We start from the raw sequence: 27669 nt of genomic DNA, 5'->3' as shown, positions 1-27669 counted from the left end.
CTATAAGTAGGGTTTGGGTGGGTGGGATGTAGGCACACCATACCTCTATCCAAAGGAATAAAGAGGTGGCTTCCAGAAAGACTCTCAGCTCTAAAATACATACGTATGAGGCAATATAGAGGAAATCAGTGTTCAACAATAATATAAAAATTAATAATAATAATAATATATGAAAACAAAATAGCATTATGGTGTGTGACCAAAATAAGGTAAATAGAAGCCTTAAGGTATTCCTTTCTCCCTAAAAATCCTTAACTTTAATTCTATTTCTCCAAGAATTCCTATCTTTAACCATGTCCTCAGAGAGGTTTAGGTCTATCAAATCATGCATAATCCTCTCATCCCAAGTCAATTTAGGTCGTCCTATACCCCTCCTCCCCTCTATAGTAATGTTTTCTACGGATATAGTAGGATTCGTCGTCTGTCTTCTCTTCACATGTTCAAACCATCTCAATCTCCACTCTCTTATCTTGTCTGATATGTTCGCCACCCCTAATCTCTCCCGAAACACAACGTTTCTTATTCTGTCTAACCTTGTGTGCCCACACATCTAGCGTAGCATTCTCATTTCTGCTACCTCCATCTTCCACACTTGTGCGTAGCATTCTTAAGTGTTACAGGTCATTGGACGCTAAAAATGGGAGGGGTTGTTTGTTTAATCCGGTTTAGCTCATTGGTTTTATCCAAGGGAAGGGAAGCGTTATTTGATAAGACAAGTGTGGGGATGTGATGGTCGGGTAAAAGTCGTATATATATTATTATCTAAATTGCTTAGTTTTAGTTTAAATATATTGTGAACGTGGGTACTTCAAGCATGTTTAAGTGTTACAGGTCATTGGACGCTAAAAAGGTTTATCGAGGTGATTTACGGGCTTTGAATGGAGACTTAGAAGTGTGGAATTGTTAGGCACGTATTCCAATGCAAAAATCAAGAAGAAAATGAAATCCCTGTCAAAAGATCCCTTTGCGTGACGCGAAGGGACGTAGTTAGGTTTCTTCGCGCGATGGGAAGAAATTGGAATTGGTTCCCAACTATTTTTCCCTTCGCGCGACGCGAACCAACACAGGACGGAAAATTAAACCTAACTTTATTATAATCAGGTGTCAGCCTGTACTTCCAGATATCTTCTATTCCAACAACCAGAGAGAAGCCCTAGGACAATTTTGCAACATCCGAAGCTTCCGGTTTGTCAGTTCATCACATGTTTCATCCTTTCATTAGATAGCGAGTTATTCGATATGCCGATGTCAGGCTAAAACCATTGTATTGATTTTAGGCTAGGGTTTTGTGCAAACTAAGTTTAATCAGATTCTATGTGTTTCAATGATTAAGAACTTGATTGAGTTTTGTTATTTTATCTTGTTTACTTTGTTAACTGATTTTTGAGTGAACTGCGGTTTTCGTCCATATGTTTTGTCCAAATCTGCGGTTCTAGTCTAATAGTTTCAAATTTGTGATTTTCGTCCACGTGGTTTCATTTCACTTGCAATTAAACCCGAATTTACTAATCCCGTTACCCATCAGCGTGCTCTTCACGTGTGGGGCTGTATTTTCATGGTTTTTTTTTCCCAAATACACCCCAGCCTCTAACGTGATGGGTCTTGTGAATTAAGATTGGGGTTTATTTAGGGAGAAAAGAAACAAAAATGGCCCTCACGTGAGGGGCACTCTGATGGGTTTAACGACCAAACCTGAAGAGTTTAATGAATTCGGGTTTAATTGCAGGTGAAATGAAACCACAGGGATGAGAATCGCAAACTTGAAACTATTGGACCAAAACAACATATTTGGACAAACCACAAGGATGAAAATCGTAATTTACTCTTGATTTTTTAAATAACTATTGTTTTTTATTATCAATCCTTGCATCACTTATCTGGTTGAGTTCATCAACATTTATGGTTAGCTCTTGTGTCATTGAACTAATAATCGTTAGTCATTGCAACTTAGTTGGTTTTCATAATATAAAACTGGTAATTGGGTAGACCGGTTTCAGTTGTGTCAACAATTCGGTTATGGTATCGTTTGTCCTCACAACCCAACTATTAGGTCTAGTAAATACTGCGCATTCAATTTATCTGAATATGTGATTAGTTGGTCATCGCTTTACCTGAACCTGAACTGAATCATTTTCTCATAATTGTTTACAAATAATTCAAAGTAATCGTGTGTATAAATCAGTTTTTCTAAACCGCTTGACATCGAATGCCCGTCTAGTTAATTAGTTAAAGTCATGAGTCTTACTTGCACTTTCCTTTGATTCCCTGAGGAGACGACCTTACTTACATGTACTAGTTATGGGTATTTAAGCTTTTAAAATACTTGTTTTTTATTAGAGCACGACATCTACATTAGAGCCTAAATTTGAAAACTAATCGAAAGAAAATCCCGAACCTGAGCTGCGATGAACAGGTTGTCAATTGCTTACTCTGAAAAGAAGTTTAACAAGAAACTCTAGTCGAAAACAAAGACCCAATAGGCCTTAACGGTCCTGAAATTGAATACCAACCGGAAGAAAATCCCAAACCTGAGCTGCGACGAACTGATCTTCAATCAGTCACTCCGAAAAGATTTGAAGATTATGTAATGTTGACTGAAGGAGAATGTCTTCATCTAGATGAAGAACCGGCTACGTTTGAAGAGACAAAGAATTTTTAAAAATCGGTGAGATGCAATGATATCAGAACTGGTCTCAATCGAACAAAACAAAACATGGGACTTTGTAACCTACCAGTGGACCATAAAGGGATCGTTTTGAAATGGGTGTTTAAAACCAAATGTGATGCATATGGGTCAATAACACAAAGCAAGATTACTCGCGGAGAGGTACGTGCAAGAGAAAGGGTAGACTTTGATGAGATCTTTGCCCCAGTGGAGAGAATGGAAACCGTACGTTTGATTTTAGCTATTGGAGCAAATTATGGTTGGTTCGTTTACCATTTGAGCGTTAAATCGCCGTTTTTAAATGGTAAGTTGACGGAAGAAGTGTACGTGAAGCAGCCTAATGGTTTTAAGTTCCCGGGAAACACAACATGGTTTATAAGTTACGAAAGGCTTTATACGGTCTTCGCCAAGCCCGCCGAGTTTGGAATGAAAAACTCGACGAAACATTGAAAGGTTTGGATTCAATTCGATGTCCGAGAGAACTAGCAGTGTACAAGCAGGATACAAGAACCAACATTCTTATTGTTGGTGTATATATCGATGATCTTATCATGATTGGGTCTAGTTAAATCGAGATTGAGAAATTTAAAAGTCAAATGAAGAATGGCATTCGAGATGCAAGGTCTCGGAATGCTTTCTTACTATTTTGCCATTGAAGTAACACAAAAGAAGCATGAGATAAAATTGAAACAAGAAGCTTATGCTAATAAAATTTTAATGAGTGCAGGTTTAAGTGAACGCAACTTGACTCTATTTCCTATGGAACATCGGTTGCAAGTGACGAAAGATGAAGAAGGTGAAGCCGTTGATGCAACTGAATATCGGAGAATAATTGGTAGTTTAAGGTGCTTAACACACACGAGTCCCAGTTTGAGTTACTTAGTTGGAGTTGCTAATAGGTTCATGCAAGAAACGAAAATCCCCATATGCAGATTCTGAAGTATATATTACGATACATATAAGGCACGAGTGGATATGGTATAACGTATGTATGTGGTAGTAGAGGGTTGGCTGGTTTTTGTGATAGTAGTTACGGTATGGATCATTCGGATGGACGAGGTACCACCGGAATGACGTTTTATTATGGTAGTGAATTGATCCCATGGATCTCACACAAACATCAAACCATAGCCTTGTCGTCATGTGAATCCGTGTATATGGCAACTTGAACCACGGCTTGTCAAGCTATATGGTTAAGGGGTTTGTTAAGCGAATTGACCGAGCATGAAGAAAAGGCGGTGAGGCTACATGTGGATAATATGTCTGCCATAGATTTGATGAAGAATCCCGTGTTTTATGGGAGAAGTAAGCATATTAATATTAGATTTCATTTAATTCATGAATGTATTGAACATGGTGAAGTCCAAGTTGAGCACATTAGTGGAGAGAAACAATAGACAGATATTTTAACAAAAGAGCTAGCGAAGTTAAAGTTTGAAAATATGAGAAAATTGCTCGAGATTGAAGATCGATCTGAAAGGAACGAATCAAGATTAAGGGAGTGAATGATATATTTAATCCCAATCCGTTAAAGATAAAACCGAGGGGTGGCTAGGTCGATCTTAAGGGGGAGAGAAGGAAGATATTAAATTCAATTATATATTATTATTTAAGTTTTATTTATTTAAAGTTTATGTTTATCTTTTATTAGTTTCTTACTTCTAGTCAAATTGTGATTGTTAGGTCTATACATACTTTAGGATTTTTATAATAACAAAAAGAATAGAAGTTGAATATTTTAGTTTTAAAGTTAATAATAATAATAATAATAATAATAATAATTTGTTCCTCCCGAAGTTATGTAAGTCAATATTGAAGTTTAATATAATCAATTGTCATTTGAGTTCAGGGGGTGGGTGTTTGGGATTGCTTATTTTCACCAACTTATAACTTATAAATTTTTTGAGAAGTAATAAGGTGTTTGGGATTGTTTATATTGTGAGATGTGAAGTTCCATAAGTTACACTTTTGTAACTTATTAATTTAATAAAAAATTATAAGGAAGTAAATTAAGGAATCCCAAACACCCCCCAAAAGAACTTGCCGATCAAATTAAACAATAATTCTCCACGGCGACATCAAGTATTCCGATCACGTATTCAAGCATCAAGATTCTGTATTAAGTTTCAAGAACATAATTCATAGGTTTGATCCAATTTGTTTCTCCAACCGTTCTTGTCTGAAAGTGCAATAGCCATAGCTCTTTTCCAAGCTCGGAATCCCGTTCCAGCAAATGTCTTAGAAACTAGCATCAATCCAGGATGATTTGATTGTATCTTAGCAGGTGATTGGTGGTATCAAACCCATATTTTAGTGGACCACTTCTAGATCGGCAATGAACTTTCTAATCCATGTAGCTTCTTGAGCTGCCAGGGAGGCGGCGATGTATTCAGATTCAGTGGTGGATAAAGCTACCACGTCTTGTTTTGCACTCTTCCATGAGACAGCACCACCATTGAGAACGAAAACGTATCCCGATTGTGATCGAGAATCATCTCGATCAGTTTGGAAACTCGCATCAGTGTAACCCTTTACAACGAGTTCCTCTTCACCAGAGCCATATATTAGAAACATATCCTTAGTCCTTCTAAGGTATTTCAATATGCTCTTAACAGCCATCCAATGGCTAGTTCCCGGATTTTGTTGGTATCGACTTGTCATGCTCAAGGCGCATGACACATCCGGTCTAGTGCAAATCATGGCATACATGATGGATCCTATAGCAGATGCATATGGGATACCACTCATTTTGTCTTGCTCATCCTTTGAGCTTGGACATTGAGAAGCACTCAACATCGTTCCTCTTTGAATAGGTACCAAACCTTTCTTAGAGTTTTCCATCTTGAACCTTTTCAAGATCTTGTCAATGTATGCACTTTGATTCAAACCTATCAACCGCCTTGATCTATCCCTATAGATTCTTATTCCCAGAATATAGGCGGCTTCACCAAGATCCTTTATGGAAAAACAGCTTCCAAGCCAGGCTTTCACACCTTCCAAGGTTGGAATGTCATTTCCAAACAGTAATATGTCATCGACATATAATACCAGAAATGTTATGATGCTCCCACTAGCTTTCTTATACACACAAGCTTCATCAGCGTTTTTGATGAATCCAAATTTCTTAACTTCATCATCAAAACGGTGATTCCAACTTCTGGATGCTTGTTTCAATCCATAGATTGATTTCTTCAACTTGCATACTTTGTTAGGATGTTGTGGATCGACAAAACCTTCAGGCTGAACCATATAAACATCTTCATTAAGATGCCCATTTAGAAAAGCAGTTTTGACATCCATTTGCCATATCTCATAGTCATAATATGCGGCTATGGCAAACAATATCCTTATAGACTTTAGCATCGCCACGGGCGAGAAAGTTTCATCATAATCAACCCCTTGAGTTTGAGTGAAACCCTTTGCTACAAGTCTAGCTTTATAAGTATCCAAGTTTCCATGCATATCAGTTTTCTTCTTGAAAACCCACTTACTTCCAACCAGCTTGGAATTTAGAGGTGGAGCAACCAAGTCCCATACTTGATTGTCATGCATGGATTGCATCTCAACATTCATGGCTTCTAGCCATTTGTCACAATCAGATTGCGACATTGCATCTCGGTATGTGGTGGGTTCATCCGAATCAACCACGTAGCATCCATCCATGAAAAATCCATATCTCTCAGGTGGGGTGCTAACTCTACCAGATTTGCGAATGTTTTGTGTGTTTTGATCAACCATTTGATCATCCTCAACAACCTCTTGTTGATTGCTAGTGTCAACCAAACGTGTATCGGCTTGTAGTTCTCGATCCTCTTCGAGTTCTACAGTTCTATCAGTTCCTTCCATAAGGAACCTTCTTTCCAAGAACTTAGCCTTTCGAGCTATAAACACTTTATGCTCGCTTGGATTGTAGAAATAATATCCCATCGAATCCGTAGGATATCCTGCAAATATACACTTAGTGGATCGACATTCAAGTTTGTCAGGGGTGTAGATCTTAACATAAGCCTCACAACCCCATACCTTTAAATATGAAAATTTTGGAGCCTTTCCATGCCATATTTCAAAAGGTGTCCTATCCATTTTCTTGGTTGGTGCCATATTTAAAATACGGGCAGCAGAGATCACAGAGAAACCCCAAAATGATAGAGGTAATGAGCATCTAGCCATCATGGATCGAACCATGTCCAATAAAGTTCGATTCCTCCTTTCGGACACACCATTATGTTGTGGTGTTCCAGGTGGAGTAAGTTGTGAGACAATCCCACAACTCCTAAGATGTTCTAGAAACGCATCATTGAGGTATTCACCTCCTCTATCGGAACGTAGTACTTTGATTGTTTTGTTGAGTTGATTTTGTACTTCATTTTGGAAGACTTTGAACATTTCAAAGGCCTCATTTTTGTGTCTTAACAAGAACACATACCCATAGCGATTATAATCGTCGGTAACGGTAATGAAGTATCTTTCACCATTTCTTGTCATTGTCCTAAAAGGTCCACATACATCCGAATGTATGATACCTAATAAGTCTTTCGCCCTTTCATTTGTTCCATTAAAGGGTTCTTTGGTCATCTTTCCCAATAAACAAGATTCACATTCATCAAATGAATCAACATTTGATTTCAAAAGACCATTCTTTCGAAGTGTATGAATACGATTCTTGTTTATGTGACCAAGACGACAATGCCAAAGAAAAGTATTACTCAAATCCATTTTGAGTCTTTTGGTGTTAGCTTGGTACAACGAGTTATCAATGCATGAGTCATCATGAATTAATTCATAAATGCCATAAAACGGCATCGCTTTAAAATAAAAGACATTATCCATGAAAACATAAATACCATTATCAATAAACTTAAAGTCATAACCAGATTGTCTTAATACAGAAACAGAGATAATATTCCTAGTCAAACTAGGGGAATATAAAATGTTTTTCAAAACAATTTCCAAACCATTTGGAAGCTTTAAAACATAATCTCCTCGGGCTTGGACGTCAACCTTTGCTCCATTGCCCATGAAGAGACTTATATCTCCTTTCTTCACCTCATTTCTTCTTTTGAACCCCAGCAATGAATTGCATATGTGAGTTCCACATCCGGTATCCAATACCCATGTGTTAGAAGAAATAATATTAAGATCAATGTGAATCATGAAAGTTGTACCTGAGGTTTCCCCCGCATCCCTCTTAGCTTTCAACTCCTTGAGATAGGTCGGACAGTTTCTCATCCAATGACCTATCTCACCACAACCAAAGCACGGATCCTCAGCGCTAACCTTTAGCTTCTTTGGCTTTGGCTCCGCCTTTGCCTTTCCTTTGAACCCCTTCTTGACTTGCCCCTTACCAACGGCAACCTTTGCTTTTGGTTCCGGGTGATGCCTTTTATTTGAGCCACTCTCATTGATCGCAAGAACGGGTAAAACCTTTTTACCCATGCCGGCCTCGGCTGTCTTAAGCATTGCGTGAAGCTCACCAATGCTTTTGTCCCATCCATTCATGTTGTAGTTCATGACGAATGTCTCAAACCTTTTAATTAAGCCATTTAGGATTAAATCCATGGCTAACTCTTTTGAGACGTGACAGTTAAGCCGTTCAAGCCGATCAATGTGGCTCTTCATCTTAAGCACATAAGATGAAACAGATTGGGTTTCTTCCATATGACATGCATGAAGCGCTCGAACCGTTTCGAATCGCTCAACCTGAGCTTGAGTAAGGAACATTTCCTTAAGTTGGGTTATCATGTCATACGCCCCATGATTCTCGAAATCCTTTTGGATCTCGGGAATCATTGTTCCCAACATGAGGCAAGAAACTTGCACCGAATCCTCGGTGTATTTTAACCAATCCGCATAGGCATCCAAGTTATTGACATCGGGTTCATCGGGAATAGGATCGTCTAAAATATAAGACTTCTTTTCTTGCTTGAGAACAATTCTCAAGTTTCGATACCAATCCATGAAGTTGTTAAAGTTTAGACGATCCTTATCCAGAATGGATCTTAGTGATAGATTATGCACGTGTGGGATAATTGAGTTCGGTGCGTTGTTTGCGGCCATCTAAAAGAATTTTAACAAAGTTCAAATTAGTATTTTCGATATTAATAAAATTTTAATCTTTAATACCCTTTAAATGTCTCCAAGACAATTATTGATTAAAATCTAGAACCCAACGTTTCATTCAAATAGTAGTTAGGTGACCTTTATCCTACTATTCGAATTAACAAGGTAGTCAACGTTTGACAATTGCAATCCTTTGCAACTTCTAGTTTTATGGGATCGGTTAAACATCATATGTTTAGTTGGTATGTTAAATCCCATCAACACCTTTGAACGCCATGTTAAGGTGATCCTATAGTCACGGTTTCAAATCAAGTCGTCCTACTTATACACACGTGTGAGTTTACTCATACAAGTGGTTAGGTGATCCTAATGCCAAAAGTACTTGTAAAATCACCTCAAGATCACAAGTTTTCTTAAAAGTGCTTAGGTGATCCCAACTCACTTTCAAGTCTACAAGTGACTTAAGTGTCGTATAAAAGGATGGTGTTTAACTTGTTTTTAAAAAGGGATTTTAGTTTTCTAAATTCTAGATTGGAAAACTATTTATTGTACCTTTCATTTGCATGCATTCAAATGTATGGTACTTAGTTGAAAAACCCATTTTCAAAGTTCCAATTAATAAAACCCATTTTTATTATGAAATCATTAGTTATTAATAAAACCAATTTTTATTACCTAACGATTTCTAAGGAACCAATTTTATGCTAGTTGATTTTAAGTTGTTAAGCAAACCATATTGCAAATAATAAGTAAATCAACCATGCAAGCACAAAATATACACAACCACAAGTTCATAACCATAGCCTCCTAATATTGACCACACTTGTTGACCGAAGACAAGTGTGTCAAAAAGTCTCTCCTAAGGGACCCAAAAGAACATGCACTTGTGTCGGTGAACTCCCACTTGATTCCGCATCCATATGCTCCAAGTGTTTACTCCCGGTGTTGTGGTCTTCATCATTTTATTTGGGCTTCCATCCATGCATCTTCTTTTACAAAATATATCCTAATACATTTTTCTAGTAAAAGAAATACATCTAATCTACTTATTATTACAAGCCATATGAATGAAAAATTTTGGGTCTAATGAAGCATGCATTCGTATAAGCGGCTCTTGATGCCATTGTTGGGTTTTAACAAGATTATCAAAGTGATAAAATCCCTATTTTACCAAAAACGCAGCAGATATAAAAGTTTTAAATCTTGTTAATAGGATATGTATAAAACCAATTTTAAACATGCAAAACCCAAACCCGGATCCAAATACGAATTACACACTATCAAATACATGCATGTCACTATAAGTCCATGCATGTTACTACTACCTTTCAATATGACAAAACCGGGTGAAAGAGATGATGATTGAAAGGTAAGAACTTGAATATGGAAGCTCCTCAAGCTAGCATACCCCAAGCTTCAACAACACACCACTTCTAGCTAGGATTTGCACTTGAAATTTTCTTCTTTTCTTATGTTGGATGAAAATACCCAAGAGAGGAAGAGAGAAAAGTTTACTTGGAAATTATGTGTGTTATGAAGGAATGAAAGAGAAAGACTTGGTTTTATTTAAAGGCATCTTTCTCTCCACCAATAATAACCATTGCATGTCTCCACTCACCTTGCATGTCTCCACTCAAACATATAATAATATTACATTTGAAAGAGTTATTATCTTTTTCTTTTATAAAACTTTAAACATATATATATATATATCCATACATATATACTTTTATAAGTTTATAACTTATAACTTATAAAACCTATTATATGTTAAGAGACATGCTTGGTTATTATTATTCACATATTGTTATTTAACCAACTTAAATAACACTATGTAATGTTCTTTCATAAAACATAAATCATCCATATGATTTGTTTATTACACAAGTACATTTTATTTAGAAACCCCTTTCCAAATAACTCAAGTGTTAATATTCATTTGTTATGATCACATCATATATGAACGAATATTATCGGTGTTTGTCTAGCTTGTTATTGGGTATGACCCGACTTGGATCATAACGTACTAGCCACATCAATTTAATATGTCTCTTGGGCAGACCGAGTCCAACAGAATCAACTCGCGTACAAAATAAATCAACAAACACTTTGTGAAAAATGTTAAACTAAATTTTTCCAGGGCTACTTCCAAGTTTTCATGGCGTGTTTCGAGAGTATGCTTTCTCTGCTACGAGTTAAGAAGATCGTGATTCCGGCCGCCATCGATGCCAAGAGCATGTGGATAAAAAGTTTTTGTTTTACCGAAATACCCCTGAAAACGGTATGTTGTTTTCTTATGTGTTTTGCTTGAATTTTTCTTCATTTGAAAGATGTACAACTCACGTGTGTGTGGTTTGGTCGGGTTTTAGCTAGAGAATTATAGGGATACATACACATCGATGGTGGCGTTTCAGGACACAATCTTGCTACAAAGGGACGTCCCGCAAGGTATCGTGTCTAGTATGTGAAGCTGTCAGTCGTTTTCTAGTCTCTAAATGATGTTGACTTTTTAAGATATGTTTAATGGCTTTGATTTGGATCAAGATTTGAATGTTTGCTGTTTGAATGTTTATCAAGATCTGGATCTTTTGGTTTGCATCCTACTTTTTTATTTTTGATAACTTTGATATCCTCACTCGAAAACTCACCCTGCTAACTGCTGGGACCGGTAAGATACAACTTATATTCACAGGTGGATTCAAATCTAATTTTTGACAGTTGATGCGTCAAAAAAGATTTTGAGGCATTTTTTTTGGATAATTTTAGTGAAAACTCACGAGACTCGCTAATATCTTGCTAACCATTCGGACTAGTAAAATGTTGTTTATACCGGTCGCCTTTTTAGGGGTGAAAGGAGTAAAGCAGTGAGGGTTGGGTTTGAACCAAATTTGTGACACGGTTGATATGATTTTATACTTTGTGCCGAATGAGGAAGATTTTTAGCTGTGGGTTGAATTTTGTTACAATTTCAATGATTTTCAAACTGTTTTATCTTCGTTTTTGTTAAATATCCAGCACAGTAAGGTTAAACCCATTTACCAGTCGGTGGTTAAAAATTACGATTGCCTTCTTATTCAACGGGTGTAAAATGTCTGTTGCTGTTTAAATCAATGAATATCATTCATTCAATCATTCATAAATGGTTGTAAGGACGAGTTTGTCTCCCGCTTCATTGATTTAAACAGACTTTTTACGCCCGTTGGATAAGATGGCAATTGGAACTTTGAACCATTGATAGATAAATGGGCTTTAGCTCAATGTACTTGATACTTAAAATATAAAATTCTAAGATTAGAAGTATTTAGATAAGAAAGATAAAACAGTCTGAAAATCGTAAAAAATACAAGCGGCGCCTCCAAAAAAGGGGTTGAAGGGCTGTTGAAAACTTGGAGGTTAACCGTAATTTAAGAGGAGATGAGTCGTTGGAGAAGAAATTGTAAGAGGAATTTAGGATACGATTCAAGTTTGTTCCTTGGTTTTTTCACTTGTTCCTCACCAGTCACCAATGTGGGACGATTTCTCACTTGTTCCTTGGTTCTTTTCATTTAATTTTCATAGCTTTCACAGCTTCAAACACACAACTTTGAGCACCAATGTCTCATTCATGTTAGCTCCTTTTCGAACACCATTAGGCTCGATGCTAAGCACTCACAACACAAAACCCAAACCAGATACTTAGCACTTATATTAACTGCAAATCTGCAATTACATATAAATATCTATATTCGATCATTACAAAAATCCTATGTGTCGCTGCTCTCTGGTTGTTCCTTACTCTCTCTCAGTCTCAATCCACAAGATTGCTTGGTTTGTGATTTGAGACTTCTCATGCGTTTGACCCGGATTTGCGGGTATGGGTCTCACGAAACCCAGATAGTCCTTAAATGAGTTATAACATTTCATTTATTTGTGAAATCCTTTCATAATCAAACAATAATTTTCGCGGGTCATGGGTCTTTACCAAACCCGGATAACCCTTAAACAGGTATAAATCTCATCTATTTGTGAAACTTTTTCATTATCAATGCCTAATTTAATTTCTCTTTTCTACATGTTCTGTCGTTCTCTGTCGCTAGTTTATCCTTTTCATTTACCGGTTATTTCCGATTACCACGCACCGTCGTCAACCTCCCCTCTCATGCATCAACAACCGTCGTCACATACATCAACCGCCCTTTTTTAATAAGACAAATATTTGTAATCATGTTTGTTCGTTTAAAAAAATTAACATGTTCGTTTTCGTTTATATTAGTTCGTTAAAAATTTAATAAGCATACATCTCAATTGAAAGAGCCCAAGTGTTAAAAAATATAATGAACCTAACAAACACACACACACAAACACACGTATTTAATCATTATAATCATTACAAAGTATAAAATAGAAAAACAATTAAAAACAAAAACCTAAATAAACTCGCATAACTAAAATTCTACTAAGAGTAATAATAATATATAATGAAATACAATTAAAAACAAAAGAGAAAGGCCTACTTTTATAGTTTCGTATTTCATATTTATGATTTTATCTATAAGTTTTTTTTATACATTTGTGTACTTTTCAATTCCCTTTATTGATAAGAAAAAAAAAACAAAATGTACTCTTTTAGCCTCCATTCCCTTTATACATAAAAAATACAAAATGAATTTTATTATACCCAAACATAAATCATTAAACAATAATAATAATTCATGGTCTAGTCTCTTTTAACCACTTTGACCTTTCTATGTTAGTTACGTGTTGTGTTGACTTTTACTTCTCTTTTACCACGTGATTATATCCTGACCATGAAAGACCAAGGAAGCAAACCTTTCACGATCTTGACTCATACTTTTCAAAACATATATCACGTTCCAAGATATTATTATTATTGTTATTATTATTATTATTATTATTATTATTAATAAATGATCCATAATTTCTCTTCTATAAATATACCAAATCTTACCAAACAAAACTCACACAACAATCAATCATGGCCACCAACAAACTTCACTTCCTTCTAGTTCCTCACATAGCCCCTGGCCACAGCATTCCCATGATAGACATGGCCAAACTCCTAGCAAAACAACCCAACGTTACGGTCACAATCGCCACCACGCCTCTCAACGTCACTCGTTATAGCGCCACACTAACCGAAGCCATCAAATCCGGACTACCCGTCCGTTTCCTTGAGCTCCCATTTCCAGCAGCAGAGGCTGGCTTACCCGAAGGATGTGAAAGCACGGATAAGATCCCGAGTATGGATTTTGTCCCAAACTTCTTGTCTGCCATTGGCATGCTACAACAAAAGTTGGAAGAACGTTGGGAAACGCTAAACCCTCGTCCGAATTGTGTAATTTCGGATAAGTACATGTCTTGGACGGGTGATTTTGCGGATAAGCATCATGTTCCTAGAATCATGTTTGATGGGATGAGCTGTTTTAATGAGTTATGTTGCAATAATTTGTATGTTTCCGAGGTGTTTAAAGGTTTGCCTGACTCACAACCATTTGTTGTCCCGGGTTTGCCTGATAGGATTGAGTTCACAAGAAGCCAGCTCCCAGCCGAGTTTAACCCGAGCTCAGTTGACACGAGTGAGTTTCGTCAGCGTGCTAGGGATTCCGAAGTGAGGGCTTATGGTGTGGTGATTAATAGTTTTGAGGAGCTAGAACAAGAATATGTTAATGAGTATAAGAAGCTAAGAGGGGGTAAAGTTTGGTGTATCGGACCGTTATCATTATGTGATAGTGACAATTCGGCTCAATCTCAAAGAGGAAACATAGCCTCGATCGATGGACAAGAGTGCTTAAACTGGCTTGATTCTCACAAACCCAACTCGGTAATCTATGCTTCTTTTGGCAGCCTTGTGAGGATTAACACCCCTCAACTTATTGAGCTTGGGTTAGGCCTAGAAGCGTCAAACCACCCGTTCATTTGGGTGATTAAATCGGTTCATAGAGAGAAAGAGGTCGAGGAATGGTTAACGGAAAGTGGGTTCGAGGAGAGGGTTAAAAGTAGGGGGTTTATAATCCGAGGGTGGGCCCCACAAGTGGTAATATTGTCCCACCCTTCAGTTGGAGCGTTTTTAACACATTGTGGTTGGAACTCGACTCTAGAGTCAGTTTCTGCGGGTGTTCCCATGATCACATGGCCGCAGTTTGCAGAGCAGTTTATTAATGAGAAGCTTGTAGTGCAAGTACTTGGGATTGGTGTTAGTGTTGGAGCTGATTCTGTTGTTCACGTGGGCGAAGAAGATCGGTTTGGAGTAAAAGTTAAGAGTGAGAGTGTTAAGAAGGCTATTGAGAAGGTTATGGATGACGGGATTGAAGGAAACGAGAGACGGAAGAGAGCTAAAGAACTTGGAATAATAGCTAATAACGCGATACAAGAGGGAGGGTCTTCGCACTTGAACTTGACCTTGTTGATTCAAGACATAAGGCATCATGCAAACAGTTTAAGTTAAGGATTGTTGATCTAACCAATGGGCCAGGTTGAAATATATCATGTTGGGTTGAGTTAACACATACCTACAGGCTACAAGTGTGTAACTTTTTTTTTGTAAAATATTTTTTAGTTATATACGTGATTAATCTATTCAAATGTTTGAAATAACAATACATTCAATTGATAAACCTCGGTTTAGATAACTTGAGTTGGGTTACAAATCCATATGGTTTGGGCCGAACACAATAACATAAATGGGTTAGGTTATCGTAAATGAGCCACAACACTTTGATTGCGCAGAATACTTCTTAATGTGTTACACAAGTAAGAGCAGAGGTGCACAAAAAACCCGAACCTGGAACCGGACCCAAAAAAAAAACCGGAACCGGTTTTTCTAAAACCCGGGTTTTTAATACCCGAACCCGACCCTATCCGTAGGGTACTGATAGCTACGGGTACTGATAGGGTATGACTTTCAATGTTGAAACCCGAACCCGAACCCGTACCCGATCTAAACCCGATAATACCCGAAACCCGGTTCTAGGTATACCCGAAACCCGGTTTAAACTACACCCGAAACCCGGTTCTAGTTATACCCGAAACCCGGGTTTTTTGCATACCCGAACCGGATTTTTTGCATGCTAGGATATTAGTGCTTGTTCACATGTTTTTGTGTGGCTGTCCACAGATCTATAGTCGTTCTCCGACGGATCTTTTTTGAAGCACGTATATGATATAAATACTTGTTTAGAGCAACACCTTTTAATATACCAAATAACAACTGAAAACACATAAAATATATGTTTTTTTGTATCATTGTTTAGTTGTTTATGTATGTTTGAATGAACCTTGAAGTTTGTATGCAAAAAAATGGAGTTAGGATAACAAAATGAAGCAGACCCGTTAATAGAAGAAAACTGTAGAAAATAGGTTTTTTTTTAATACCCGGAAAATAGGGTATTCAAAACCCATAAAACGGGTTTTTTTCAGTACCCGAAAATAGGGTCTTCAAATACCCGGGTATTGAAGACCCGGTTCAATACCCTACCCGAACCCGGTACACAGGGTATGGTTTTTCAAGCCAATACCCGACCCGAACCCGACCCGATTGTTACTAATACCAGATTTTTCAATACCCGGTCATACCTGAACCCGGTTTTTATAATACCCGATTTGTGCACCTCTAAGTAAGAGTCTAAATCATGAACTTGGACTTTTAACTAGTGTAAACTAGTTGGGAGGTAACTATATGGTTAAACGAGTTGGGCTTAGTTTACTAACTAAGGTGAATGGGCTGAGTCATTATTATTAGTTAATATCGTTTTTTTACGACAACCTAAACTACTTCTAAACTATAAACCTTTTTTTCTAAACCAACTCCATACTCAAGGATTGAAGTGGGACTCCCCACCAAACTGGCATAATCCTCTACCATTATTGGATAAGATTCTCTAATGATTATGACCAAGTAAAAGTATTGAGAAATCGTGTAAAGAATGTTATCTCTTAAATTTAAATCGTGTAAAATATTGGGAAGCACCGGTAGGGTTTGGTTTGCTGGTTTTACCCAACAACTTTACCTATCCATTGTTTCAAGAAAAATTGAAATATGATTTAAATTAAAGAAGATGAAGGTAAAAGAATAGTTAATTTTGTTTAAGTTTGCTGCAAGACAATTAAATATATTTCAGTTTTTGTTTAAACAATGGACATATAATGTTGTTGGGTTATGTTGGCTTTACAATAATGATATATGCATTTATTAATGTTGGTTTTCTTTTAGATTGGTAGAAATTAATTGTGTTACCATGATTTTATTGGGATACAAAATGGATGAGGTTGTTAGTTTAATTTGGTTTAGTTTGCCCGTTTTATCCAAGGGAAGGGAAATATTATCGGATAAGATTCTCTGATGATTGTGACTACGTAAAAACATTATGAAATCGTGTAAAGAATGCTATCTCTTGAATTTAAATCGTGTAAAGCATTGGGAAGCACTAGTTGGTTTTTAGTTGGTTTTAGTTTCCAGGTTTACCCAACAACATTACCTATCCATTGTTTCAAGAAACACCTAAAATATGATTTAAATTAAAGTAGATGAAGGTAAAAGAATTAATTTTGTTTAAGTGTACTTTGCTGCAAGACAAAGAATAGTTAATTATGTTTCAGTGTACTTTGTTGCAAGTCGTTTAAATATATTTCCGTATTTTTTGAAACAATGGATATGTAATGTTGTTGGGTTTGATTGGCTTTACAAGAATGATAGATGTATTTATTAATGTTGGTTATCTTTTAAATTGGTAAAAATCAATTGTGCTTCCATGATTTTATTAGGTTGCAAAATGGGCCTGGTTGTTAGTTTAGTTCGGTTTAGTTTGCTGGTTTATCCAAGGGAAGGGAAGCATTATTGGTAAAGATTCTCTGATGATTGTGACTAAGTAAAAGCATTGAGAAATCGTGTAAAAAATGTTATCTCTTGAATTTAAACTGTGTATAGCATTAGGAAGCACTAGTTGGGTTTAGTTTGCTAGTTTACCCAACAACAACCTATTCATTGTTTCAAGAAAAACTGAAATATGCTTTATAATAAAGAAGGTAAAAAAGTTAATTTTGTTTAATTGTACTTTGCTGCAAGACCTAGAATAGTTAATTTTGTTTCGGTGTACTTTGCTGCAAGACATTTAAATATATTTTAGTTTTTGTTGAAACTATGGACATATAATGTTGTTGGGTTATGTTGGCTTTAAAATAATGATATATGCATTTATTAATGTTGGTTTTCTTTTAGATTGGTAGAAATCAATTGCGTTACCATGATTTTGTTGGGACGCACAATGGGTGGGGTTGTTAGTTTAATTTGGTTTAGTTTGCTCGATTTATCCAAGGGAAGGGAAACATTATTGGATAAGATTCTCTGATGATTGTGACTACGTAAAAGCATTAGGAAATCGTGTAAAGAATGTTATCTCTTGAATTTAAATCGTAAAAGCATTAGTTGGGTTTAGTTTGCTGGTTTTACCCAAAGAATAGTTAATTTCGTTTAAGTGCACATTGCTGCAAGTCATTTAATATATTTTAGTATTTGTTGAAACAATGAATAGGTAATGTTGTTGGGTTTGGTTGGCTTTACAAGAATGATATATGCATTTATTAATGTTGGTTTTCTTTTCTATGATTATATTGGGATGCAAAATGGGCGGGGTTGATAGTTTAACTGGGTTTTGTTTGCTGGTTTATGCAAGGGAAGGGAAGCATTATTGGGTAAGATTCTCTGATGATTGTGTCTAAGTAAAAGCATTGGGAAATCGTGTAAAGAATGTTATCTCTTGAATTTAATCGTGTAAAGCATTGGGAAGCAATAAATAGGTTTAGTTTGCTACCCAACTACATTACCTATCCATTGTTTCAACAAAATCTAAATATGACTTAAATTTAAGGAGATGAAGGTTAAAGAATAGTTAATTTTGCTTTAGTGTACTTGCTGCAAGACAAAGAATAGTTAATTTTGTTTCAGCGTACTTTATTGCAAGACATTTAAATATATTTTAATTTTTGTTGAAACAATGGATTTATAATGTTGTTGGGTTTGATTGGCTTTACAAGAATGATATATGCATTTATTAGTGTTGGTTTTCTTTTAGACTGATAGAAATAATTGTTTCTCCATGATTTTATTAGGATGCAAAATTGGTGCGGTTGTTAATTTAATTGGGTTTAGTTTGCTGGTTTTATCCAAGGGAAAGGAAGCATTATTGGATAAGATTTTCTGATGATTGTGACTAAGTAAAAACATTGGGAAATCGTGTAAAGAACGTTATCTCTTGCATTTAAATCGTGTAAAGCATTGGGAAGTGTTAACTGGGTTTAGTTTTCTGGTTTTACCGAACAACATTACCTATCCATTGTTTCAACACTAACTGAAATATGATTAAAACTAAAGAAAATGAAGGTAAAAGAGTCAATGTTGTTTCAGTGTACTATGTCACACCCCATTTTAAACTTAGGCGTGTGACTCATAGTTGGTACCGTTTTTATAATTAAATCAGAGTTTTGGTTTATTAGCGGAATGGCGTGGATATAATATTAACGTATTTATATATACTCAAAACACGAGATTATAAAAATACACGTTTAAAGTTTACAAAAGATATATTGTTCCTTAAAACCACCATTTACATTTAATAAAACAAAAGATTTATCTGAGCCATCAGATCGCCTAATGGCTACTTCGTTCCCAAGAACCTAATCTTCATTACCTGTAAAACAGTGAATAAGTTGACGCAAAAATATTTTATCTACTTAATTACCCCTCGAGACATAACTTGGGTCTCGGCCCATCATGGATTTGGAATAATCAAGTTAAAAAAACTAAATCACAATTATAAACTTAAGCTTAACTCGAAACCGCTCAGCAAACACTGCATCGTTCGAGATTACTTAGCTACCATCAGTATACATATGATTCCACTCTATCGGATATTACTTAGGTCCGGCTCGTCATGGCGAAGGCATAACCAGATGTGGCGCGGTGTCACCACCGTACAATCACATATGAAAGGATCCAGACAAAAGTACACGATAGCTTGAGGGCTAGAGATTAGTTTTGTTTATAACGTTTTAGAGATACATAATCTCATGTAATCAACTTAATTGACTCGATTAAACTAGTTATAAAAGTTTGGGGCGTATTCACATTTTGTTTGATCAACTTCACTTCGCTGATTGAGTTTGTTTTTCTTGTTTTCTCGGACCTATAGTACGAGTATAACCATTTTTATTACTAGATCAACGATCTAGCTTAAGACCTTTAGTCTTATTCGCATATTCTTTTACCTTGATTATCTTTTCTTTTTGAACCTTAGTTCAAATCATCTTTTTCTTAACACTACGTTTCTTCTTCTCGAAGAAATGTATATTTTCTTTATTTAAGAAATTAAATAATATTTTCATTATTAACACATAATTATTTATTATTCATATCTCTTATTATATTTTTGTTTGTTTATTCTTTCGAGGTATCGAGTATATACTCTCGACCAGTGTCTAAGCTTAATTTAATATTATAATAATATTTTATTCGGGCAGAACCCTTACCTTGAATTTCTTAGTAATCACCTAGATTCTTGGGCAACACTTCCGCACACGCACGCTTTTCGAGGTAATTTTGACCAACTCTTTTGGCATGCAAATCGAGGCGAAATTGGCGGTCGCCGGGTCGTGCACGTACTTCGAGATAGAATGCCGGGTTACTTTTCGGTGGCACAAACTTCGAGGTATCGTCGGTGTTGGGCACGGATAATGAGGCAGTGAGAGAGAATTATAGAGTGAGAGTAAGGATGGATGATGAAAAATGAAGGTTGGTCGCCCTATTTATAGGGTTGATCAGTTGACCCGTCGTGGTACGCGATGGGTCTTGAAAATGATCCATCATGTATCGTGATGGATCAGGCAGCCGATTTTTCAATATAATAATCCATCGCGGTACGCGATTGAACTTTGGTAGGCCATTGCGTGTCGCGACTAGCCTCGTCGCGTCACCAGTAGCCTTGCCACGTATGCTACGTGGCCTGACACTTGGTGCCATGTGGGGACACGTGGCGGAACACGTGTCTCGGTCTATCAGACCACCGCGATGACGGGTTGATTTTGGCTGATCGCGTATCGTGACGGGCATGCGAAGTGCAATGTGCGCCATAAAAGCGCTACATTGCGCCCATCTCCCGAGCGCATGTGTGTTGGGTGCTTCGCACCCTCCGCTAGGACCACTGGTGCATGCATATCATATAAAAATATTACTATGAAAACTCTTCTTCTTATAAAAAGCTTCCAAAAGTTTTCCACTTTCCATGCAAGATGAACTTTATTATCCTTATTTAAACCTGTGTGAAGTAGTTCCATTTTCTTCCTTTCTATGTGGGATGGATTTCATTCCCCCCATTTCCTTAATTATGGAATTCTTCCAATTTAATATAATCTATATGTAAGGCCAAAAAGTGTGGTTTGCAATATCAAATTACGAAAACCGTTAATTATATTATGGTCAAGAAAATAATTAAAGCCATCGAGGAAACCGGACACGAAACGAGTGCTTCAACATGCGTTTAACTTCAACGGGAGGGGATCTTCTAGAATATGTTTAGCTATAAATAGGAAACTTGTTTTCTTTTATAGTGTGTGTTTTGTAAGATGTAAATCACCACCCAAGGGGAGCTCACCTTGGGTGGGTCGGTTCTAGTTTAATGTTATTAATTTTTTACCGATTACGGAGTCGTTCACTATACTTATTATCTTTATATTTTTGTCCGATCGTTTGATTTACCACACCCGTCTCGACACGCTTATCGAGAGCAAAACCGTTCGGTGGTCGTTTTGGGACCTACACTATATATATTATTCATTTACCATATTTATTATTAAAATATTTTTAGGTCTTTCTATTTTCAAAGTTGACATTTTTAACCCAAAATAAATATTGTATTTTTTGAGATATTACATACTTTGCTGCAAGACATTTAAATATATTTCAGTTTTTGTTGAAATAATGGATAGGTGACGTTGTTGGGTTTGGCTGGCTTAGAGTAATGATGTAGGCATTTATTAATGCTGGTTTTCTTTTAAATTGGTAGAAATCAACTGTGTTTCCAAGATTTAATTGCGATGAATAATTGGTGGGATTGTTAGTTTAATTGGGTTTAGTTTGTTGGTTTTATCCAAGGGAAGGGAAGAATTATTGGCTAAGATTCTCTGATGATTGTGACTAAGTAAAAGAATGGGAAATCGTGTAGAGAATGTTATCTCTTGAATTTAAATCGTGTAAATCAATGGGAAGCATTAATTGGGTGTAGTTTGCTGGTTTTACCCAACAACATTACCTCTCCATTGTTTCAACAAAAATTGAAATATGATTTAAATTAAAGAAGATGACAGGAAAAGAGTTAATTTTGTTTCAATGTATTTTGCTGCAAGACAAAGAATACTTAATTTTTTTCAGTGTACTTTCCTGTAAGATATTTAAATATATTTCAGTTTTTATTGAAACAATGGATACGTAATGTTGTTGGGTGTGTTGGCTTTACAAGAATGATATATGCGTTTATTATTGTTGGTTTTCTTTTAGATTGGTAAAAAACAATTGGGTTTCCAAGATTTTATTGGGATGGAAAATGGGTGGGGTTGTTAGTTTAATTGGGTTTAGTTTGCTGGTTTTATCTAAGGGAAGGGAAGCTTTATTGGATAAATTGTTATGATGATTGTGACTAGGTAAAAGCTTTGGGAAATCATGTAAAGAATATTATCTCTTGAATTTAAATCGTGTAAAGCATTGGGAAGCATTAACTGGGTTTAGTTTGCTATTTTTACCCAACAACATTACCTATCCATTGTTTCAATAAAAACTGAAATATGATTTAAATAACAGAATAGTTAATTTTGTTTCAGTGTACTTTGGTGCAAGACATTTAAATATATTTCAATTTTTGTTGAAAAAATGGATTGGTAATGTTGTTGGGCATGGTTGGCTTTACGAGAATGATATATGCATTTATTAATGTTGGTTTTCTTTTAGATTGGTAGAAATCAATTGTGCTTCCAATATTTTATTGGGATGCAAAATGGGTGAGGTTGTTAGTTTGATTGGGTTTAGTTTGCTGGTTTTATCAAAGGAAAGGGAAGCATTATTGGATAATATTCTCTAGTGATTGTGACTAAGTAAAAGCATTGGGAAATTGTGTAAAGGATGTTATCTTTTGAATTTAATCGTGTTAAGCATTGAGAATCATTAAATGAGTTTAGTTTGCCGCCCAACAACATTACATATCCATTGTTTCAACAAAAACTAAATATGATTTAAATTAAAGAAAATGAAATTAAAAGAATAGTAAATTTTTTTAGTGTACTTTGCTGCAAGACATTTAAATATATTTCAGTTTTTGTTGAAACAATGGATAAGTAATGTTGTTAGGTTTGATTGGCTTTACAAAGAATGCTATATGCATTTATTAATGTAGGTTTTATTTTAGACTGGTAAAAATCAATTATGTTTCCAAGATTTTATTGGGATGAAAATTGGGTGGGGTGTTAGTTTAATTGGGTTTAGTTTGTTGGTTTTATCCAATGGTAGGGAAACAATATTGGATAAGATTATCTAGTGATTGCTACTGTGTAAAAGGATTGAGAAACCGTGTAAAGAATGTTATCTCTTGATTTTGAATCGTGTAAAGCATTAGGAAGCATTAAATGGGTTTAATTTGCTGCCCAAGAACATTACTTATCCAATGTTTCATCAAAAACTAAACATGATTTAAATTAAAGAAGATGAAGGTAAAAGAATAGTTAATTTTGTTTTAGTGTACTTTGCTGCAAGACATTTAAATATATCTCAGTTTTTGTTGAAACAATGGATAGGTAATGTTGCTAGGTTTGGTTGGCCTACTAGTGTCACACCCCACTTTAGAGTCTAGGCGTGTGACCAATAGTTGATACCTGTTTTGTAAATAAATCAGAGTTGTGGTTTATAGCGGAAGTCTTTAAATATTTATATTGAAAACTTATTAAAATGTCGGGTTTAAATACCCGCTTGATATTTTAAATACATTTATAAAACATAACTCTTTCATAATATTTTCAAATAAAATATCTAAGCCATCAGATAGCATCTAATGACTATAACTCCAATCTTCTATTCCTTCCTGCTTTTCTGTTCTAACCTTTCTTGTTTCCCTGTAACATGGGTGGGAAATACGTCAGCACAAAGCTGGTGAATAACGCTGACTCTAAAATCTCTTTTCAACACCTTTGTGAAAACAACAATAATACCTTTGTGACTACTCATTAGGCACCCAACTAAATTGGGATCAAATTACCCTAAGTACCATGTACAATTAATTATATACACAATATCATTTCTCTGAACAGTCCCGTAGACCTTCAGAGGCATGTTGATGATATGCATGGCCTCGGGAAAATGCCGAGTCACCGTGTATGTTTGGATCCAGACACATGTATACTTTTAATCAGAGTGTCCGTTTCTTATTATTGTAACACAAAGTTTTAAGGATTCGTAAATCCTATGCAAACATTCAGACTCATTATAAAAGGTTTGGGGCGTATTCACCTTTTCTGTTTATAATCAGTTTCTGTTACTGATTCCTGTTTTCTGATTCTGCTTCTTGTTTTGTTACCTCGGACCTATAGTACGAGAATAACCGTTTGTATAAATATCTAGATCATCGATCTAGCTTTAGACCTTTAGTCCGTTTTGTATAGCTTTAACCTTGATAAAAACATTTGTTTATATAAAGCATTTGGACCTTTAGTTCTCTTGTTTATTTATCAATTATATGTTACGTTTCTTCTTGAAGAAGAAACGTCTATACTGAGTTTCTTCTTCAAAAAGAAACATTAATTTAACTATACTCTTGAATATTATATTTATTAATAATAAATAAATACTATTTTAATTATAAGTTTCGCTTAAGAAAAATTATATGATTCTGAATAGTAATCAAGGTTCGGGCTATACCCCGACTATGGTCTAAGCCATTTATAATAATAATATGATAACTTAGACACAACTCCTACATCACACGGGTACTTGAAGTTAAATGCCTAAGCTTGAATGAATATTATATTTATTAATAATAAATAAATACTATTTTAATTATAAGTTTCGCTTAAGAAAAATTATATGATTCTGAATAGTAATCAAGGTTCGGGCTATACCCCGACTATGGTCTAAGCCATTTATAATAATAATATAATAACTTAGACACAACTCCTACATCACACGGGTACTTGAAGTTAAATGCCTAAGCTTGAATGAATCGGACAACAATTCTACTACACTTCAGGTGTGGGGGCGTGGAATGTCAAAACCCCGAAGTGACGTCGGGATGGCGCGGACTTCGAGCCTCGGGATTCCCCGGCTTGTCGGGATGTCAGGACACATTAATCAAAGCAGAGCGAAAAGTTGTGATGGCGAATTTATTTATAAATGAGCCTCGACATACCTTCATAAATTCGGCGGCGGTCCGTTGAGCCGCCCATTATTTTGAGTCATAGTAACGCCATAGCACCACCCAACTTTCGGTTTATACTCTAGTTTTCTATTGTTCTATAGATTTTGATGGTGAGAGACTCTTTTATTTCACTCACTAATTCTCTTTGACATCACAATTCCTAATATTAATTATTTCTTCTAATTCTTAGTTTATAAGAAAGCACACACTCATTATATAATGAAGAATGGAATAAGCCGACTTGTTCCCACTTGCTTTCATACGTGGAGATGTGAAAGAAGCTAGTGGCATGTAACCTATATCGTGGCAATTAAAGAATTTTATGTAAATTTTGATTTTTATTATATGTACTTAAATTCAAATGGATGTAGTTATCATAGTAAGACTTATCCATCCATCTTTTTAGAAATACTTAACAATTTTTTTTGTTTGTCATGTTTATATGGTTTCTCAAATAGGAAAACATATATAAAGAGAACCCTAAATATAAGTTCATTACTTATTTAACAAAATATGTATTTATTTAATTGTATTTTAATTTTACGCACATATATATTAATATGTTTTGTATTATTAAAAATAAACTACTATTATATTTATATTGATAGGGATAACAATATATATGATTTGTTTAACTAATAATTATGAATGTTCGTTTACGCATTTAACAACTTGAAAGGTCTCTTTTGTTACCAAACGTTCATTTAATGATACTTCAACATTAAAGTATGTTTGCATTTTTTTTAAACAATGACTATATTACATTTTCACACCGACTTCTTGTGTCGGTTATTACACTTTGCCCTTCAACTTTATAAGTTGAAAATTTTGCAAGAAATTTGACGGGTGTTATAACAAAAATGATATATTCATTTATTAATGATGGGCTTATTTTTAGATTGTGAGAAATCAATTGTGTTTCCATGATTTTATTGGGATGCAAAATGGGTGGGGTTGTTAGTTTAATTGGGTTTAGTATGTTGTATTTATCCAAGGGAAGCGAAGAATTATTGGATAAGATTCTCTGATGATTGTGACTAAGAAAACGCATTAAGAAATCGTGTAAAGAATGTTATCTCTTGAATTTATATCATGTAAAACATTGGAAGCGTTAATTGGGTTTAGTTTGCTGGTTTTACCTAACAACATTACCTATCCATTATTTCAAAACTAACTGAAATATGATTAAAATTAAAGAAAATGAAGGTAAAAGAGTTAATTCTGTTTCAGTGTACTTTGCTGCAAGACATTTAAATATTTTCAGTTTTTGTTGAAACAATGGATAGGTGATGTTGTGTTTGGTTGGCTTTACAAGAATAATACATGCATTTATTAATGTTGGTTTTTCTTTTAAATTGATAGAAATCTACTGTGTTTCCAAGATTTAATTGGGATGCAAAATGGGTGGGGCTGTTAGTTTAATTGGGTTTATTTTGCTGGTTTTATCAAAGGGAAGGGAATAATTATTGGATAAGGTTTTCTGATGATTATGACCAAGTAAAATCATTGTGAAATCTTGTAAAGAATGGTATCTCTTGAATTTAAATCCTGTAAAGCAATGGTAAGCATTAATTGGGTTTAGTTTGTTGGTTTTACCCTACGACATTACCTATCCATTGTTTTATCAAAAACTGAAATATTATTTAAATTAAAGAATATGAAAGTAAAAGAGTCAATTTTGTTTCAGTGTACTTTGCTGCAAGACAAAGAATAGTTAATTTTATTTCGGTGTACTTAGCTGCAAGGCATTTAAATATATTTCAGATTTTGTTGAAATAATGGATACATAATGTTGTTGGGTTTGTTGGCTTTACAAGAATGATATATGCATTTGTTAATGTTGGTTTTCTTTTAGATTGGTAGAAATCAGTTGCGTTTCCAAGATTTTATTGGGATGGAAAATGGGTGGGGTTGTTAGTTTAATTGGGTTTAGTTTGCTGGTTTTATCCAAGGGAAAGGAAGCATTATTGGATAAGATTTTCTGATGATTGTGACTAAGTAAAACATTGGGAAATCGTGTAAAGAACGTTATCTCTTGCATTTAAATCGTGTAAAGCATTGGGAAGCATTAACTGTGTTTATTTTGCTATTTTTACCCAACAACATTACCTATCCATTGTTTCAATAAAAATTGAAATATGATATAAATTAAAGAAGATGAAGGTAAAAGAATAGTTAATTTTTTTCAGTGTACTTTGCTTTAAGACATAATCAATCAATTAATCACACCCACTGAAGTTCCACAAACAGCAAAGCTATAAGTAGGGTTTGGGTGGGTGGGATGTAGGCACACCATACCTCTATCCAAAGGAATAAAGAGGTGGCTTCCAGAAAGACTCTCAGCTCTAAAATACATACGTATGAGGCAATATAGAGGAAATCAGTGTTCAACAATAATATAAAAATTAATAATAATAATAATATATGAAAACAAAATAGCATTATGGTGTGTGACCAAAATAAGGTAAATAGAAGCCTTAAGGTATTCCTTTCTCCCTAAAA

At 35.2% G+C, this 27669-nt stretch overlaps 1 pseudogene; it reads left to right on the top strand.

Moving 5' to 3' along the window:
- Positions 1-13699: 13699 nt before the first annotated feature.
- LOC143618879 (UDP-glycosyltransferase 73C4 pseudogene) lies at positions 13700-15193 on the top strand (annotated as a pseudogene).
- The last annotated feature ends 12476 nt before the right edge of the window (positions 15194-27669 follow it).

Source organism: Bidens hawaiensis, unplaced genomic scaffold (assembly GCF_021521415.1).
Source record: "Bidens hawaiensis isolate Kalapana, Puna unplaced genomic scaffold, B.hawaiensis_p1.1 tig00002343_1, whole genome shotgun sequence".
NCBI classification, from domain to species: Eukaryota; Viridiplantae; Streptophyta; class Magnoliopsida; order Asterales; family Asteraceae; genus Bidens; species Bidens hawaiensis.
Note: the sequence above shows the minus strand (reverse complement) of the source record. Positions and strands in the feature narration are given on the sequence as shown.